Here is a 13,380-nt window from a genome sequence, read left to right on the forward strand (position 1 = left end):
GATGGTAGATCAACATAATCTCGCAGGTTTGGCGATGAAACTTCATGACCTTCTTCTGGAAACTGAAGGTATAAACATCCTGGGTGCAGTGAGCGACTGACTCCTTCACTTGCATCAGGATATGAAGACTTCCCTCCTTTCTCTTGATCTCCCCCTGTTTTCATGCCTACAGGTGGAGAAGAGAATTCCTCAGGTTCTCCTTCTTCTCTTCTTTCTTCTTCAGGTCTTTCCTCCTCTGCTTCTTTTTCAGCTTCTCTTTCTTCTTCTTCCTTCTCCTCTCGCTTCTTTCGTCATTTGTTCCGATTCTTTCGTGGAACAGACTACTTAAATTCTTCAAAGCCATTGCGAGAGATGGTGATGTCTTCCTCATCATCTTCATCCTCAACGAGGAGATCTCTTCTTCTCTTGGATGGAGCAACCATGGGCTCCTTCCCTTTTTCTTTTAGATGCGAAGAGGTTTGATGAGTTTTGGCAGAGTCTTCTCCTTGAATTTTTCCAACTCCTTTCTCGGTTCCTTCAGACGCATTTTGGTCACCATTTTCAGTCCTACCACCATATGATCGCATGGTCGAACACAAAAGATTTGTGGAGGCTGAATATTAAGATGTTTGAATAACTTTGTAACAAGGCTTGGATAAGGAAGTTGACCTCTGTCCTTCATCATTGCTCTATACATGTGAAACATAACAGTATGAGGGAGAGAAAACCTTTTTCCACAGAGGATGGCATACATCAACTTTGCCTTTGAACTTGAAACATCAGTTTTGGAAGTTGATTTTGGTCGGAGGCAATTAATCACAATCTTGTGAAGCAAGATGTTGAATGCACTCATCCTTAAATAGGTGATCTTCTCATCTGTTCTCCTGTCCTTCACCAGTTCCAGTGTGGCTCGAGCAATGGAAACTTTAATTGGTTGATATCTTCCTCTTTCAACTCCTAACACATCTGCCAGCATATTCATATCCACAACATAATCTTGGTCTTTAACGCTGAAAGAGAATCTATTCGCATCCAAAAAGCTAAGATTTGAATAGAAATATGCAGTTAATCCAAGATAAGCCTCGTATTGTCGTAACGTAACTTTTCAAGTTGAAGATGACTGAACTTTTCCCTCAAGTTCACATTCACAAGCATCCAGAAAATCAAAATCCACACTCCTAGGTTTATTACCCCACGCTTTAGCAATTTCAAGTACGAGATCCTTTTGTTCCTTTGATCCGAACAAATCTCCCATTTTTCCTTGAATTTTAGCCGCAATACCCATTTTCAGTTGAAATAGGCTGTACAAATTGTCATCATCATTCCCATCGAGTTATTCGGATCCACGAGGATCACTTGGGATATTCGCAAGGGATTCCTCAACCACCCCTTTACGAGCAATTCCCAAACTTTCCATTTTTCGCAGAAAGATATATTTGTTCTTATATCCTTTGTCTTTAAGAAAATCATCAACATAGTTCAAAGGAGTACGAATTCCTTTTAAGGCATGATATAGCTTGTAAATAAAAACGGGCTTTTGAACTCTTATGGGGTCTGCATCCTCGATGATTTCTTCCTGTTGTTGATTATCAACGCCTTGAGGACTAGATGGTGGAGAATGACGCTACTGAGAATGTTGTGGGCTCGGTTGCTGTTCTGGAGACACTTCTTCTTCAGTAAGATCGAAGTGTGTAGGCCCCTCACTCATTCGCCGTGGTCCCCTGCTTGCTATTCTCGAAGACTTCCTTGAAGATGAAATCTTTCTCAGTTTTTGGAAGATTCCTTGCTTGACTTTCCCAAGAAAGATGACAACTTTTTGAAGATTAAACAAAGAAGACGAACGGGAATGGAGGATCGATGCTTTCTAGGGTTTTTGAGAGTAAAGTGAAGAGCAATCGACAGTGCACGATCGGTTAAAAAGAGAGATAAACGAACCGTCATAAAGGAAATAAAAAAAATGCCTTTTCAAAATAACTGTCTTTTTCCGCAAAAATAGCCATTTCAAAAATACTTTCTTTTTGAAAATGAAATGATGCAATAATTACGTCGATTAAATATAGCAACCATTTAAACACAGTCTGACAATCGTACCTTTTCAAGATAAGATTAGAGAGAGAAAGACTTATAGTCTGACGATCGTACCAAAACTATCTTACAGATAAAGTCTTGTGTGTCTAAGTCTGAAAGTCTTTAGACTTTGATCTCCTCATACCTCAAAATGTTGAGTCGGAACGGATAGATTCAAATTGATTTTTCTCCAACGGCTTTGTGAATATATCCGTCGGTTGGTTCTTTGAGTCAACAAATTGAATTGAAACATCTCCATTTTGAACATGATCTCTAATAAAGTGATGTCGAATCTCTATATGCTTTGCTCTTGAGTGAAGAATTGATTTTGGTGAGATTGATAGCGCTGGTGTTGTCGCAATTAATCTCCGTGCATGAGTCTTCAATTCCAAAGTCTATTAGCTGTTGTTTTATCCATAGAATTTGCGAACAGCAACTTCCAAGAGCTACATACTCTGCTTCTGTTGTTGAAAGAGCCACAGTGCTTTGTTTCCTTGAAAACCAAGACACTGTCCTGCTTCCAAGCAACTGGCAAGTTCCCGAAGTGCTTTTTCTATCAACTCTACAACCGGCCAGATCTGCGTCTGAATATCCCATAAGTTTAAGATCTTCCTTCTTAGGATACCAAAGAACGATGCTTGAAGTTGATGAAACATATTTAATAATACGCTTCGCAGCATTCAAATGAGATTCTTTTGGGTTTGATTGAAATCTGGCACAAATGCAAACACTAAACAAAATGTCAGGTCTAGAAGTAGTAAGATAAAGAAGAGATCCGATGATACTCCTGTACAGCTTTTGATCGACTTTCTTCCCTTCTTCATCTTTGTCTATCTTCAAGGCACTTGACATTGGTATGTTAGCCTTTTTGCAATTGTCCAGACCAAACTTTTTGACAAGTTCATTTGCATACTTTTCTTGATGAATAAAAGTTCTTTCCTCCAATTGTTTTATTTGAAGTCCAAGAAAGAAGGTTAACACACCCATCATGCTCATTTCAAATTCATCCTGCATAGTCTTAGAAAATTTCTTGCACAGACTTTCATTAGAGGATCCAAAGATAATATCATCGACATATATTTGAGCAAGCATAAAACTTTTGCTTTCTCTTTTAATAAAAAGAGTAGTGTCGACTTTACTTTAACAAATCCATTTTGAATTAAAAACTTACTTAATCTGTCGTTCCAGGCTCGAGGTGCTTGCTTTAAGCCATATAAGGCCTTTTTGAGTCTGAATACTGAGTCTGGTTTCCTTGGGTCTTCAAACCCGATGGTTGTTCCACATAGACTTCCTCATGGATGAATCCATTTAGGAAAGCACTTTTGACATCCATTTGGAATAACCTGAAATTTTTATGACAAGCAAATGCAAGTAATAAACGAATTGCTTCTAACCTTGCTACCGGTGCATAAGTCTCGTCATAGTCGATCCCTTCTTCTTGTGTGTATCCCTTGGCCACGAGTCTAGCTTTGTTTCTTACGACTTTACCTTTCTCGTCCATCTTGTTCCTGAAAACCCATTTAGCTCCAACAACTGATTTACCTTTCGGTTTTGGAGTTAATTCCCAGACATCATTAATTTTGAATTGTCTGAGTTCTTCTTGCATAGCTTCAATCCAGCTTTCATCGGATAAAGCTTCTTCTATGCTCTTGGGTTCTATTGCAGAAATAAGAGCCACGACACTAGACTCTTCTCACCTTTTGGATCTTGTGCGTATTCCTTCATTGATGTCGCCAATAATAAGATCTTTGGGATGACTGGACTTATGTTTCCAGTTGCTGGTTAATTTATCAGATTGATGATCACTTCCTTCACTTGAATATTCAAATGTCACTTGTTGCCGATCCTTCAAAGTCCGAACTGCTTCTTGAGATTTAGACTTTGTAGAGTTCTGGAGCAGATTCGTCTCCTCAAGATGAGTCTCGAATGAATTCACTTTGTGTAGAATCTTGAATTTGACATTCATTGATTCTTCCACGTTTGAGTCTTCTTGTTGTAGACTCTGTACGCTTTGCTTGTGGTTGAATATCCAAGGAAGATGCCTTCATCTGACTTTTCTTCAAACTTGCCAACTCGATCATTTGCATTTTTCAATATGAAACATTTGCATCCGAATACATGAAAATACGAAACAATTGGCTTCTTTTCTTTAAATAGTTCATAAGGGGTTTTTTCTAAAATAGGCCTTAGAAAGACTCTATTGATAATATAACATGAAGTTGAAACTGCTTCAGCCCAAAAACGTAAAGAGATATTACTTTCAATTAAAAGAGTTCTAGCCATTTCTTGAAGAGATCTATTCTTTCTTTCCACGACTCTGTTTTGCTTGGGAGTATATGGGGAGGAGAACAAATGTTGAAAACCAGATTCATCACAAAATTTTGCAAAGTCTTGATTTTCAAATTCACCTCCACGGTCTGTTTTTATACTTAAAATGACATACCCTTTTTCATTTTGAACTTTCTTATCAAATTTTTCAAAGTAAGAGAAAGTTTCAGACTTACTTGTCAAGAAATATACCCAAGTAAATCGTGAGTAGCCATCCACAATTACTAGGCAATATTTCTTACCTCCAATGCTCTGCGTTCTTGTTGGTCCGAAGAGATCCATATGCAAGAGCTGCAGTACACGGTTAGTGGAGACTTGATTTATTGGTTTAAAGGAATTTCTTACCTGTTTTCCCAATATACATGGTGTACATAGATCGGACTTTTGATATGATAAATTGGGTAGACCACGAACAAGCTTCTTTTTTGAGAGTTTGGCTATTCGCTTCATGTTGATATGCCCAAGCTTTTGTGCCATAAGTTTGCTTCGTCTTGGATTGAGATTAGACATTGCGATTCATGCGGATTCACGTCCAAGAGGTAGATATTTCCATGTCTTCGACCCATGAATGACTGAGTAGAGTCTTTACTGGTTCCTGAACAAATACCCTCTTGAAAGTTGATTCTAAAACCGGCATCACAAAGCCGCGTGCGAGCAGATTGTAATTGAGCCCTTCAACTAAAGAAACATTGCTTATTGTGAGGTTCCCAATCTTTACAGTTCCAAATCCTACTATTTTTCCTTTGTTGTTTCCTCCAAATGAGACTTTTCCACCGTTCATTTGAGTGAGTTTTATGAAGTAATTTGAATCCCCTGTCATATGTCTCGAGCATCCACTATCCAGATACCATTTTGCTTTTTTCTTGATAGTGACCTGCATTCAAAAAGAAACTCAAGCTTTCTTTGGTACCCATATTTTCTTGGGTCCTTTGAGTTAGTCGATATACGGTTTTTGCCCAGACTTTATTGACAGGTCTACAAACCATAGGACATCCTTTCTCAAAATGATCTGTACTATTGCATTTTGAACATTTAAGAGCATTGCGACCTACTGGTTTTACAAAGTTCCTTTCAAAATGATTTTTGTAAGCATTTCTTGTGGGTCTTTGTTTGATTCTCTCTTTTACTTTAGGAAAATTAATTAAAGGAATGGTTTCAGCAGTCATTCCCAATCCAGATTTATTGAAATAAGGTATTTGAGCAGAAAGTATTTTCTCCAGTTTTCAGAACCTAAAGAAAATCTCTTGGAAATATTTGAAATATCATTTTTCAAGAATGCATTTTCTTTTAAAAGATTATTTTCACTTTTTCCTCCAAAGTATTCTCATGATGTTTTAAAGCAGAATTTTCTTTTTTGAGTTCGGAAATTCTTTTAAGAGAAGTCTTAAGACTAAAACATAATTCATCAATGTATTTTGAAACTTTAATAGGGATTTTGAAGTTGCTTACCTCGAATTCACTTTCGAATCGAATCAGTCTCGGAGTTTGATTCTGAATCCGATTGTGCCATTAGACATATGTTGGCATAATCATCATCACTATCGAATTCAGCTTTGAGAGCTTTTCGATATTTTTCAGTTTTTCCTCTCTTCTTTTTCAGAAGAGGACAGTTGGGTCTGATGTGTCCATTTTTCTTGCATTCAAAGCAGACTACATCTTTGTTTGATTCTTCATCTTCAGCAGACTTAGTCTCGTTGCTTTTGAAAACTTTGTTTCTTTGCATTGAATCTTCTTCCTTTTCTGTTTAGTTTTCTGAATCTTCTTATCATGAGAGCAAGTTCTTCATCATCCAAGTCGTCTTCGGAATCTGTTACATCAGAATCATCATTAGATTTTAATGCAATAGATTTCTTACCTTTAGGGTCTTCGTCTTCATTGATTCGTTCCACTTCATAGGATTGAAGAGTCCCAACCAACTCATTGACAGACAGTGGCATGATTCTTTGGGTCTCCCTGATTGAGGTCTTTATGTGATTCCAATCCTTGGAGAGTCCACGCAATAACTTGTTTACTTTCATGGGATCAGAAATTGGTTGACCTTGATTTTCAAGACCATTCACAATATCTGTAAAACGACTAAACATGTCAGTTATAGATTCTCCTGGTTTCATTATGAAGGCTTCGTATTGACCGAGAAGAATGTTGATTCTTGTCTCTTTCACTCGATCGGTTCCTTCATAGGTAATGTGTAATCTATCCTGACTTCTTTGGCTGTATCACAAGAAGATATTCTGTTATATTCAGTAGGTGATAAAGCACAATATAAAGAATAAATTGCTTTTGCATCAAGAGCTTGTCTCTTGATTATTTCTTCCTGAGTCATTTCGCTAGACTCAACAGTGTCTTTTCGTCTTTCTGAGACAGGAACAGCTTTGGGAACAATTCCTTTTTCTACAACGTCCCATTCCAGAGGATCCTTTGATCTTAAGAATGCCTTCATCTTGTTTTTCCATATGTTGTAGTCCTTTCCATCAAAGTAAGGTGGTCTCGTGTTGCTTTGCCCTTCTACCAGCCCTGGAGCCAATATACTAGCCATGGATCTTTAACTCTGAACTAAAATACTTCAAACAAAGTGAGTACACAGGCTCTGATACCAATTGAGATAGCTAGTATAAGCACCTAGAGGGGGGTGAATAGGTGCACAAACAATTTATCGAGATACGGAAGCGATTCTTGGCAAATGATAGAAAGGAAATTCTCTCTTAATTAACAAAATGAAATACGATCAAGGTAAAGAGAGTAAGGAAGAGAGAATTGAACACGGGATTTATAGTGGTTCGGCTTATTCCAAGCCTACGTCCACTCTTCCGCACTAACAGCCCACCAGCTGGATTTCACTATGATCAAAAGAGAAGTTACAGCACAGCTTTGCCTTGATTCCACAAAGTGTAGATGTTCTACCACACCTCCTCAAGGTTTCTCACAAATATAGACTCTCTTTTGTATACAAGTATTCGCTCAAAGTGATTGTCTAAACAAAAAGGAGCTTCAGACTTTGGAATTCTTCTATCGCGCACACCTCAAACAACTAAGACATTCTTCCTTATATACTCCTTTATGCCATCATACCCGTTGGCACTTTCCAATGGAATTCCTCCAATCTACCCGTTGGACGGAATCAATTAGGAAGATTGTTCGAGCTATTAAAGGAACGTGTTGATAGCCCATCAATCATGTTCGCCCATACAATCAGGATCTCGGTTTCCATAAGTAAAACCTTCCAAAAATATTTAGGCAATCATCGAATCTTCAATCATCAAATCAATCTCGATCAATCAAAGGATTCTGTTACGTCTTCTCCAGCCACGAGATCTTCTCCAGTTGATAAGATTAAATCCTTGACGGAACATCCAGTTCTGGATAACCTTTCTTCAACGGATTAGAGACTGTCAATGAGGATAGACTTTGAGTCTTGAGTCTGGCTGTCCGGAGGTCTTCAGACTTTAAATAGCAGAGTCTGCAAGCCTTCAAACTAGACTGATGGAAACGTTTCGTCAACTTCAAAACACTTCAAGAAGATTTCTCCAACAAGGAGAATGCCTAACTCTTTAATCTAGAGGCAAAACAATGACCAAGACCAGGCAAGACCTGTCCTAAAAGAAATAATTAACATAGACTTGAGTATTTGGTCAAATGCTTCTATTTATTGCATTGCAATCGGGGCACGTCTTTTCTGGGCTACTTTTCTAAGGGAATGTTAGGAGGTACTCGAGAAGAATCATTTTTTTTTTTTGGACTAATTTTTGTGACATCCCGATTTTCCAATTCTATTTTCAATCAATTGAGACGGGTATTTCGTTGGCACACATATAGTTCTTTTCCTTGAGTCGGCCACTCATGTGAAAACTAGTCTATCATGTGAAGCCGTTAAGAAATTATAATGCATCAGACTTGAGAATTTGACCAGGAAGCGATCTTTCGACCGAGCTAATCTGCAAAGGTCATTACGGCGCACTTAAAAATCGATTAGAGATTGGACATAGGTCGACTCGACAGAGGCATGTGATTAGGTGTGGGTGATTCCACCAGATCGCACAATTCTTGTCGATTGGCACTAGATCGACTTTTCAGTCGATTGGGTACCATGTGTTCGTATTTGAAACATTGAGATTACCCCGACAATCAAAAGTCGCCAATTTTCAAAGATGTACATTGTGGCTTTAGATGATCAACCACTGGTCAAATGCTTGAAAATTTCTAAAGGTTATCCGGTAGGTTGGGCCGCGCTAATATCGTGTTAGAGTGAAATCAACCGTGAAATTGAGATTGAATTCAGAAATTGGAAGTCTGGGTGTGTCACAATTCATTTTAGGAATATTGACTCATCTTTGGATGATTTTTCATGCAAGCCGAGTTTTTTGGCAAAATAATCAAGGTATAGTTAATTTGGTTCGGAAAATTGGTAGGCCCGCTTTTGGTTGTGCTTTTGAGATCGAAGATGGTTCTATGGACAATTGATTATGTGAATTGAAGTGTGGTGATATTGGATTAATTTTATGGACTTCAATTGGACTCAATTGGAAGAGAATTGAATGGAATTGGAGGAATTAGTGTACAAGATTTCATGCCCCTGCGGGAAATGAAATTTGCACCCATTAGAAGAGGTTGTGGAGAATTGAGTCGGTGGAGCATGACATCACTTGGTGATGTCATAGTGTGGGGGCAGGAGTGGCTAGGATGTTGACAAGTGGAGGGTGAGGATTTGCTCTTGGAAAGGTGACCCATCACCATCATCTTCAAGATTGGGGAGAGAGAGAGAGGGGAGGGAGGAGCTGCTCCTGCGAACCAGGCCAGCCCACACGCTCGACCGGCTGCCTGCTTCGTCGCCAGAGTTCATCGTTGCCACCGTCGTCCGTGCGCGTCGCCTGCACTCTGCGCCCGCTCCCCATTGTCCCACTCGTCGCTCCGCCGTCACGCCACATCCAACCTTCGTCCGCGCATCCTAGCCGCCATCCTTCGTCGTCTTGAGCTGCCCGCCATCGCTAAGCCCGCCATCGCTAAGCCCGCCGGAAAGCCGTCGGAGCCTCCACTAGCAACCACTTGAGCTGTTGCCGCATCCCCGCCGGTTTCGCACTCGAATCTGCCGCCGTGCAGCCCTCCGTCGGCCTCAACCAAGAACTCGGAAAAAATGGGTATGGCAGCGGACGTTTGGCCCGTTTTGGTTGTCTTCCCGGCCCCGAAAGCTAGGCCCGCCTTTGGAAAAGTTGATCCCGGCGTCGCCCTCATCGTTTTGGTCCAAGCGGCGAGTTAATCAAATGAGTTTAACTCACTAAACCTTGATTAAAGGGTTAATTATGCTTTAGGTGTGCTTAGTTTATGTTAAGTGTTATTAGGTGGTTAGTTTAATTTCTTTGAGTGTAGATTATATTAAGGTGCTTAATTAATTTAAAGTGTGTTTAATTTAAGGTTAAGTAAATGTTTATATTAATATAAACCTTGATGTGACATAAAGGAATTTACTTTTGATTTATTTAAATATCTCGAAATTAATAAATAATTTAATAATATATTATTATTAGAAATTATTAAAATATTATTATTTAATTATTTATGGAATAAATTTAATTATTTATTAAATTCCGAAAATTTGTCGGGACCCTAAATTCTCAGAATTTCGTGCGGTCGCTGCTATATAGTCAGATTTTGAAATTGATGATGAGATATTATAAATTGAGTGTGGATCATGAAAGATATGGATATTATTATTCAATTAATTTTCGGAATAAATTTAATTATTTAATTAATTCCGAAAATTTTTTTGAACCTTATTTTCTCATAATTTCCCGATCGCTGTTGTGTATTTAGAATTTGAATTTGATGAATGGATGTGGCAAATTGAGTGTGATTATGATAAATAGGGATTCTTTTTATCAAATCCCAAGTGTCAAAAATTTGAGGGAAGAACGGCCGTGATTGACCACCTATTAAAGGTTATGCCCAGTCGAGCTGTGATTAGCCACCTGATAAAGGTTGCGCCCAATAGGGCCGTGATTTGCCACTTGATAAAGGCCGCGCCCAAATTGAGCCGTGATTTACCACCTGGCAGAGGTCGTGCCCATTGGGCCGTCATCTACCACCTTTTAAAGGTTGTGCCGACTGGGCCCGTGATTTCACAAATTCTAATTTGCCGACTGGGCCCGTGATTTCACAAATTCTAATTTGCCGAGTGGGGCCGTGATTACCACTAAATGTTAGACTTATCTGTAGAGTGGCGAGTGAAGGCAGCGATTGAACAATTAGAATGACCGTATGATGATCTTATTGATATGTAATCGACTGAGTCGATTGATCGCTGAGACGATCTGAGCAATTGAATTATTTGGATGATGTGATTGTTCTACAATTGTTTGGTTCTTATAATTGCACATGATTGAATTATATAAATTGTACTAACCTGCAGGTAAGGACTAAGACGAGGTAAGACTTCTTGATGTTGTGGTTAGGCCACACTCGGGCGTATTTTCTTTCTAATAAGGGTTTAGGCGGTTTAACTTGCTGAGACAAAGTCTCATCCCGGTTGTGGGGTTAAAATTTCAGGTCCCTGGTGGACGGAGCGGCCATATAACTTTGGTTGGCCTTGAGGAGTTGCAGAGGTGAAGTCATAAGGATTGGAGAATGTGTCCCAATTGTAGGTCGTAGGATAGTTCCTTTTAAGAGCTTATCTTTTATAGACTTTTGGCCGTAGACCTCTGTTTGTAATTATGTTGAATAATGGAAGTATTATGTTGTGGTTTTGCTTCTTGCTTTTCTATCCCGTATTTCATTGTCAGGGGTTTTATAATACGTTCCGCTTGCGCAATAATAAATGAATGGGGTTGGCAACACTGCTCGGGAATGTCGCATTTGTATGACCATGTTGGGATGTTGGCGCGCTTGAGGTTCGGGCGTGACAATTTTCTAAACAATATAATCAAATATCTACTCATAGGTCATTACTGATGATGAAAATATTTTTTTTTTTTTTTTTTTTTTTTACTAATTTTCTTAATGATATAAGTAAATAATTTTCGAAAAATATTTTACAGATCACTAATTTTTAGCGAAACGAATACAATCTAAGATTGGACACCCACAAAATATTAACACCAATGAAATTCATAAGTTCGTAACCACAACTAGCCAAGAAACCCACAGCTTGTTGTCAACTTCTTTCCTTTCTTGGAAAGAATGCTTTCACACGGAAAGCTGCGGTTGTTTTTTGTGACTTGTCTACTTGGAACATCCACTTGCCTGATAATTAATATAAACATGAAGTGGTAATTAAGGTCGGTTCAACCAATAGGGAAAGGACAAGCGCAATTTCACCGTCAAGTTTAGTTTATCGCCAATCATGTCAGTCATGGTTCAAGGATATCCATCTTTTTATTAGCCAAAGGCCACTATGCCTTTACGATTTGCTTCGGAAAATCCAACATATTGTGCTCCAGAAAAACCAGTGAACCAAGACTATGAAGAGTTTCGTCGCACAATTAGAACAAAATGACCTTGTGAGATTTATGAAATCATACAAGGTATTATGCAGATTCCAAAAAATAGCAATGTATCAAATACTATCCCTAGCTATTAAATGATTTCTAGCAAATTTAGGAGACTCGACAATCAATTTTCTAATACGGTTGGCTTTTTTCTACCGAGTGAATGGCCCATTTTCAAAGTTCATTTACTCTTTTAACTCAATCCATTAGTCGATGTAAGGTTTTGGCTCTGGGTACAAATGCATCCGTGCCTCAAACGGTAAAGAATGAGTTACTCATACTTGGATGAGGATCCTCTATCCATAAAGTGCTTTCATCGGTGTCTCAATTACTTCTCGCAAGTTTATCCACGTAAACAAGGTATTACTTCTCGCACCAACGATTGAGGTATTACTGAGACGCCCGTAGAATCACCTTATAGGGTAGAGGATCTACGTCGAGTCGCTAGATCTACTTTCATTTTTTCTTCAATATCAGCTTCATTTTGATTCTATGCCACTTTTCCCTGATAGTATCATTTAATCAGGAAATTGGGAAGTATAACAGTTGTCGAAAACTATATCGTCCACCAGCGGCCTAAAAGCTATATCGTCCTCGAGCAGCCTAAAAACTTCTTAAAATAAACGGCTTCAAGTCCTATTCAATTTCTCGACTCCCTCGGCATGGCGATTACGTATCAATTTCCCCGTAGCAATACTTGTACATTTGACAAAGTCCAAACCAATTAAGGCACAGTATTCATCACATTGCAAACCGGACAGTTTTTTTTTCTGGATTAAACCGGGAATCTTTCAAATGTTTGTCAGGAGAATGCTTAACTCTTTAATCTAGAGGACAATACAATTACCAAGACCATGCGGGACCTGTCCTAAAAGACATAATTAACATAGACTTGAGTATTTGGTCAAATGCTTCTATTTATGGCATTGCAATCGGGGTACGTCTTTTCTAGGCTACTTTTCTGAGGAAATGTTAGGAGGCACTTGAGAACAATCATTTTTTTGTGGACTAATTTTTCTAAACAATATAATCAAATATCTACTCATAGGTCATTACCGATGATGAAAATATTTTCTTTTACTAATTTTTCTGAAAGATATAAGTAAATAATTTGCGAAAAATATTTTACAGATCACTAGTTTTTAGCGAAACGAATACAATCTAATATTGGACACCCACAAAATATTAACACCAATGACAATCGTAAGTTCGTAACCACGACCAGCCAAGAAACCCACAGCTAGTTGTCAACTTCTTTCCTTTCTTGGAAAGAATGCTTTCACACGAAAAGCCACGGTTGTTTTTGTGACTTGTCTGCTTGCAACATCCACTTGCCTGATAAATAATATAAACTTGAACTTGTAATCAAGGTCGGTTTAACCAATAGGGAAAGGATAAGCGCAATTTCACCGTCAAGTTTAGTTTATCGCCAATCATGTCAGTCATAGTTCAAGGATATCCTTCTTTTTATTAGCCAAAGGCCACTATGCCTTTACGATTTGCTTCGGAAAATCCAACATATTGTGCTCCA

This window comes from Eucalyptus grandis, chromosome 9, assembly GCF_016545825.1.
Source record: "Eucalyptus grandis isolate ANBG69807.140 chromosome 9, ASM1654582v1, whole genome shotgun sequence".
Taxonomy (NCBI): domain Eukaryota; kingdom Viridiplantae; phylum Streptophyta; class Magnoliopsida; order Myrtales; family Myrtaceae; genus Eucalyptus; species Eucalyptus grandis.